General features: G+C 43.0%; 1 pseudogene; it reads right to left on the bottom strand.

The window, feature by feature from the left end:
- Positions 1–229: 229 nt before the first annotated feature.
- On the bottom strand, positions 230–6,121 carry LOC101016185 (annotated as a pseudogene).
- Positions 6,122–6,592: the final 471 nt, after the last annotated feature.

The raw sequence follows: 6,592 nt of genomic DNA, 5'->3' as shown, positions 1-6,592 counted from the left end.
TGTGCCACCATGCCCAGCTCTTTTTTTTTTTTTTTTTTTTTGAGACGGAGTCTCACTCTGTCACCCAGGCTGGAGTGCAGTGGTGCTCACTGCAAGCTCCGCCTCCCAGGTTCATGCCATTCTCCTGCCTTAGCTTCCCGAGTAGCTGGCGTGAGCCACCGCACCTGGCATTATTTTTTTTGTAGACACAGGGTTTCACCATGTTGCCCAGGTTGTTTCACATTGTTTTAATCCAGGCTGGTTATGAATTCCTGGGCTCAAGCAATACACACACCTTGGCCTCCCAAAGTGCTGGGATTATAGGCTGAGTCACTGCACCCAGCCTCTATATCATGACTTATTTCATAGTGAGTAAGGTGACTGGAACCAGTGTAAGCTTTACCGCATCTCTTACATTCATAAGGTTTTTCTCCAGTATGAATTCTTTCATGGAGGTGAAGGCAACTGGGGCGACTGAAGGCTTGGTCACATTGTTTACGTTCATAGGGTTTTTCTCCCGTATGAGTACTTCTATGGTTACAATGGGAACTCAAATGACTAAAGGCTTTGCCACATTGTTTACATTCATAGGGTCTCTCTCCAGTATGAATGCTTCCGTGGTAATGAAGGGAAGTGGAACAGCTGAAGGCTTTATCACATTTGGTACATTTATAGGGTCTTTCCCAAGTGTGAGTCCTTTCACGCATCTTAAAAGAACAAGAAAATCTGAATGTTTTCCCACATTCCTTACATTCGTAGGGTTTCTCTCCAGTGTGAGTTCGTTCATGTATTAGACAAGAACCAGAAACAGTGAACGCTTTACCACATTGTTTACATTTATAGGGTTTTTCTCCTGTGTGAGTTCTCTGATGTCTTTCAACTGAATTGAGAAAATAAAAACCTTTCCCACATATCATACATTTATAACTGGATTTCCACTGTGCATTATCATGTGTCTTCTAACACCTGGAACAGAAATGAAGAATTTCCCACATTGTTCACATTTATATTGCTTCTCTCCATATGGTTTGTATGCTGAGTGAGCTAGGATGTGCCTATTAAGGAGGGAATGACGTACAAAGACTTTTCCACAAATACTGCATTCACATTGTTTTAATTCAGTAGAAATGTTCTCATTCAGATCAAGATTTGGAATTTGGCTGACAACTTGTCCATACTGACTACCTTCTTTGCTTTCACACAGTCTCTGTACCATATGATCTCTGTAAAAAAATGACAAGCACATTATTATTGGTTGGTTTAATAACTTTCTACTTATTAATAGGTCTTGGACTTACACTGCTACCAATACCAGGGAAAATGCATTTTTTTGTTTTGTTTCGTTTTGCCATGACTGAATTATTTGAAAGTAAATGGGTTACTACTGAAAACACAGATACCACCTGCATGACTATGACCAAAATAGTAACATTCATATACACAATTTTGTAGTACTATTTTCAAGAAAACTGTTTTCCACACACTGACTGCTACACTGAAGTATGTTACATTTTGGATGAAGTTTTTCTAAAAAGAAATAAATTTAAAGTGACTCTTACTTGTTTTGATTGCTTGTTTTTAAGTTCATGACATGCTAAGATTCCTTTAGAGGACTTTCTTTCCTCTTCTCAGTGCAAATTATCTTATATCTTTCCCAGGTTTTTCAAAGTGATTTTCAATATTCTGGTCTTTCCATTTGTTTCCTAAAATGCAGACCCACAAAATTATCATGAATTATTACAAACTTTAGAAACATTACTAGATTTAATGTTCATTGTACACAGTGCCCATGCCTGATTTCTTCACCAAATCATTCCCTTGCCACATTCCAAATCACAAATGGCACTGATGATAGGGAAATACTTCTGTAACTAAGTGAAATGTGTTGCCATTCTTACCTACAGAAGCCAGGTTCCTGCAGGTTTCCTGCATCACTTCTCTGTAGAGAATCTTCTGAGAAGAATCTAGCAAAGCCCATTTCTCGTGGGTAAAGTTCACAGCCACATCCTCAAAAGCCACGGAGTCCTAGAACATTCCACACATGTGGATAGAAGGATGGGTGGGACTGACAGCACTGGGAATCTATACTCAATTCATAAGCTGTTTACATGATTCTAAAATTTCCAAGCATTTATTCTATGACTTGATTGTCACAACTCTTACTCTGTTCACACATACTCCCTCCCACACAGCAGTACTAATGCTACAATTGAACTATTCAAAAAGGCAACAGCAAAGTAGAAACGCCCATCTCATTAGAGAATCCAGGGAGTAAGATGTGCTGCTAGGAGTTACCTTTTAACTTCACTTTGTACATTTCTAGTATCTGTCATAATAAAGTCCTACCTGATGTGCATAAGTGAGTTAATATTATCATTCCCAAGACTACTTATTCTTAAAAATGCCTGCTCACAAAGTTCAATCTTTGTTTGTATTAGTAACTTACATTTTGAAAGGGATTCCACCAACCTAAGTAATAAGAATGACTCACTGCATCTAAATGGCTTATGCAATATATTTGCCAAAACTTTCTGCTGAAGGTCTATTATTTTGTGTCACTGCAGTGGTACTTAGAGAACCAGACACCAAAACACAGTCTGAACACTAAGTGTTCAATGAGTTTCCCTGGTAGACAATATTTTACAAGTGCTGTCACTTGTTAACTGGGGAGGTGAGCCTATTCCATGTGATTACACCAAGAGACAGTAGGCTTATTAAATGTAATTGAGTAGTAAATAAAACCAATAATTGATATTTAACAATACTAATACAACAATTTTTAAAATTTCTATTGCACAATGTCAAGGCAGAAAGGAATAAGAGGAAATATGACACGTTTTTTAAAATGACATTAATGTCACCACTTCCAGATGCTATTCCTATGAAATCACATGAATTCCCAAATCAGGTTTTTTTAGGCAAGAAAAACTACTTTTCCATACGTAGTAAAAATGACAAATGTCTAATGATTTTCAGTCATCTAAGAAGAGTGATGGCTTGTCTAACATACTTCTAAGATTTTCAAACGAAAATATTCAGGACAGCACAGTATTAGCAAAGAGATAAGCAAGCAGACCAAGGGCAAAAAAAGTCTTAAAGACCGAGCATTTATATGGAAAGTTGATGAATGATAGAGTAGGCACTGTAGAATAGAAAAAGAAATCACACGCACTTTAAAATATAAGGCAAACCAGGCTGGCATCTACTTGGGAAAATGCATTGCATTCTTCTCTATTCCATGAACCATAATCAACTTATTATATATTCAAATATGAAAGATAAAACCAGAACACTTTCAGAAGTCACAGGAAGAATTTTTTTTTACGAAAGATTAGGCAGAATTTTTTTTACATAAGAAAAAAGTGATAAAGGAACAGACAAACTGAAACATGTTAAAATTTAGGGAATAAAAAGAAAATACAGTGTGCCGGGCGTGGTGGCTCACGCCTGTAATCCCAGCACCTTGGGAGGCTGAGGCGGGCGATCACCCGAGGTCAGGAGGTTAAGACCAGCCTGGCCAACATGGCAAAACCCGGTCTTTTTTGTTGTTTGATTGTTTGTTTGTTTTTTGAGATGGAGTCTTGCACTGTCGCTTGGGCTGGAGTGCAGTGTCAAGATCTTGGCTCACTGCAACCTCCACCTCCCGGGTTCAAGCAATTCTCTTGCCTCAGCCTCCCGAGCAGCTGGGATTACAGGTGCCTGCCACCATGCTCAGCTAAATTTTTTGTATTTTTAGTAGAGACAGGGTTTCACCATGTTGGTCAGGCTGCTCTGGAACTCCTGACCTTGTGATCCGTCCACCTTGGCCTCCCAAAGTGCTGGGATTACAGGCATGAGCCACCGTGCCAGGCCTAAAACCCCGTGTTTAGTAAAAATACAAAAATTAGCTGGGTGTCGTAGTGGGTGCCTATAATCCCAGTTACTCGGGAGGCTGACACAGGAGAATCACTTGAACCCGGGAGGCGGAGGCTGCAGTAAGCAGAGATGGCGCCATTGCACTCCAGCCGGGCTACAGAGCAAGACAGTGTCTACAAAAACACAAAAAACAACAACAAAAAAACCCTCAGATATCCAGATAAGAGGATACAGATGTGTCCACTGTCATAAATTCTTCACCATGCTACAAGAGGGGAACTGACATTTTGGTGAAACTTTGTAACTCATCAATTTATCTATCACACTTCTATTTCACCAGTAGCATTTACAAAGCTAAGTCCTACAATTCCATTTGAAATTACCCTTAAAAAGAACAGATCTTTAAAACTTACTACACTCACTCTGGGGAAGAAATAAATACGAATTTTTAGCAAATAAAATACATCAGTTTACCTTGCCTCTTCGGAAATAGTATTTTTATCTTTCAAGCTGTACTGACAAAATGTATCTTACAGTCAATGAAAAACTGAAACTCAAATAAGCGGACAAGCCGTTTCAAGGTAACAAACTCAGGGAGAGGCAGTGCTGACTCCAACACAGACCTTTCTAAGTGTCACAGCAGGCCATTCTATCCCTAGGGACACCCATCCTGTTCAGTACAGTACTCAGTGACCACCTAGGAGGCACTGGCACTGCTCTTTGTCCTCCTATGTGCCTGAAGTGCATTTTAATATTCAGGTTCTTGCACATCCTCTCTGGGGTGGGTTTTCCTTTGGGACAGTCTTTCTCTCTTCATAAGTCTGAGACAATCTAGAGAGCAGAAATCATTTCTGCCTTTTCCTCTCAATATCAGTATCCCATTGGCAGACCATCAATGTGTCTCCAAGGAATAAAAACTCGGGCTGCAGAAACAATTTTAATGACCCAACTTTAATGACATTACATTGTATTGTCCATTAATTTTAATGTCCTAAAATTTTAATGACCCTAAGGGGTCACCATTTTAGATGAAACTATACCAGGAGATTCCTCTAAGGCCAAGAGCATCCAGCTGCTCCCCTGGGAGACTCTACCAACTACCTCAGGCTGTCCTTGGAGATGACATGACCCCCGGGGCTGATACTCACTAGACCTTCCAATAGACATGGCCACTGTGGGTATCCTGGGTCATCCCTAGACAGTTCTAAAACGCCAGGACTAGGAAAAGACAGGAGGGTGGCTGAGGACACAACACCCTGTAAAGTTTTCACGGGGGGACCTCAACCTAAAGACATGTTGGTAATATGTACACTTAGGAAAGATGAAAAGAAGAGAGGCACAAAGATTTTTTTTTAAAGTAGAGTGTCAGATGATTTATTCTCCGCTTTCCTCTCACGTAAAATGTTTGGAAACAGAAAAATATTTTGGCCAAGGTGGCTCACGCCTGTAATCCCAGCGCTTTAGGAGGCCAAGGGGGGCGATCACTTAAGGTCAGGAGTTCAAAACCAACCTAGCCAACATGGCGAAACGCTGTCTCTACTAAAAATACAAAAATTAGCTGGACGTGGTGGCGGGCGCCTATAAGCCCAGCCACTTGGGAGGCTGAGGCAGGAGAATCGCTTGAACCCGGGAGTCAAAGGTTGCAGTGAGCTGAGTGAGACTGCACCATTGCACTCCAGCCTGGCGACAGAGCAAGACTCGGTCTCAAAAAAAAAAAAAACCATATTTATATATATATATACACACACACACATATATATATGTATATGTATATATGTATGGCTTGCTTCCTCATTAACCTTATCAAAGCCTCTCATTGACGCCACTCCTGTGGACCCCAAACCACAAACCATGACTGCGGTACCCGGTTTATGAATCGCTGTTTGCTCAAACATGCCGTTTAACGTTTTAACAAAGCCTTAGGTTAATTTTAGGGGGAGAAAGGTGGGACTGGAAGCTCCATGAACCACAGCTCCTCCCACGCTGGAACCATGCACACCGAGTCTGGGCTCTCCCGGATCACCCTCCGGTGGTCACCGCACTACCTGGGTGGGGGAGGCGCGGGGTTCCCGAAGAGGGCTCCGGCCGGCGGAAGTGGCGCCCACAGGTGCAGACAGGACGCAGGGGTCCCGCTGCCCGCCCCGCCCGGCCCTGCACAGAAGGGGACTGACGCCCGGCTGCGCCGCGGCGGCTGCGTCCGCAGGTTCCGCAGCCCATGGCTGGTTCCAGCAGGTTTCAACCAGCTCTCTTCCCCACTTAGGGAAGCCAGGCGCAGTCCACTCACCATTCCTCGGCTTCCCGGGTGTCCTGGCCTCAGCTAGGGATGTGCCAATACCCGCAGGTCACAGGGTGGCAGAGGCTGCTGCAGAGCCACCTGGGCCTCCCAGAGCCAAGAAATAGCAGCGGAGACTAACAGAAAAAGCCTACTGTGGCGAAGGCGAGACAAAGCGCCCGCCAGCCAGATCCCGGAAGCCGCCCTCTCCTTTCCGGCGGGGCGCCTGATTGAACGGTCCCCACCCCAGCGCCCCTGATTGTATGGGGCTTCAGGCCCCGCCCCCTCAGGCCCTGAGTGACAGGAGATTGGGATCTCACCTGAGGCTGGATGAGGCCAGAATGACCTTTTTGGCCTAGCGGTTTCTAGCGGGTGCGTCCTTCCTGCGCTGGGATCTGACCCTGCAAGGAGGACATTCACATTTAACCTTGTATACAAGGTTATAGCTATTTGTGCATAATATATATATAAAATTGCAAGCAATAT

This window comes from Papio anubis, chromosome 5 (genome assembly GCF_008728515.1).
Source record: "Papio anubis isolate 15944 chromosome 5, Panubis1.0, whole genome shotgun sequence".
Classification (NCBI taxonomy): Eukaryota; Metazoa; Chordata; class Mammalia; order Primates; family Cercopithecidae; genus Papio; species Papio anubis.
The sequence above is the reverse complement of the archived record's forward strand: the minus strand, read 5'-3'. Positions and strand labels throughout refer to the sequence as shown.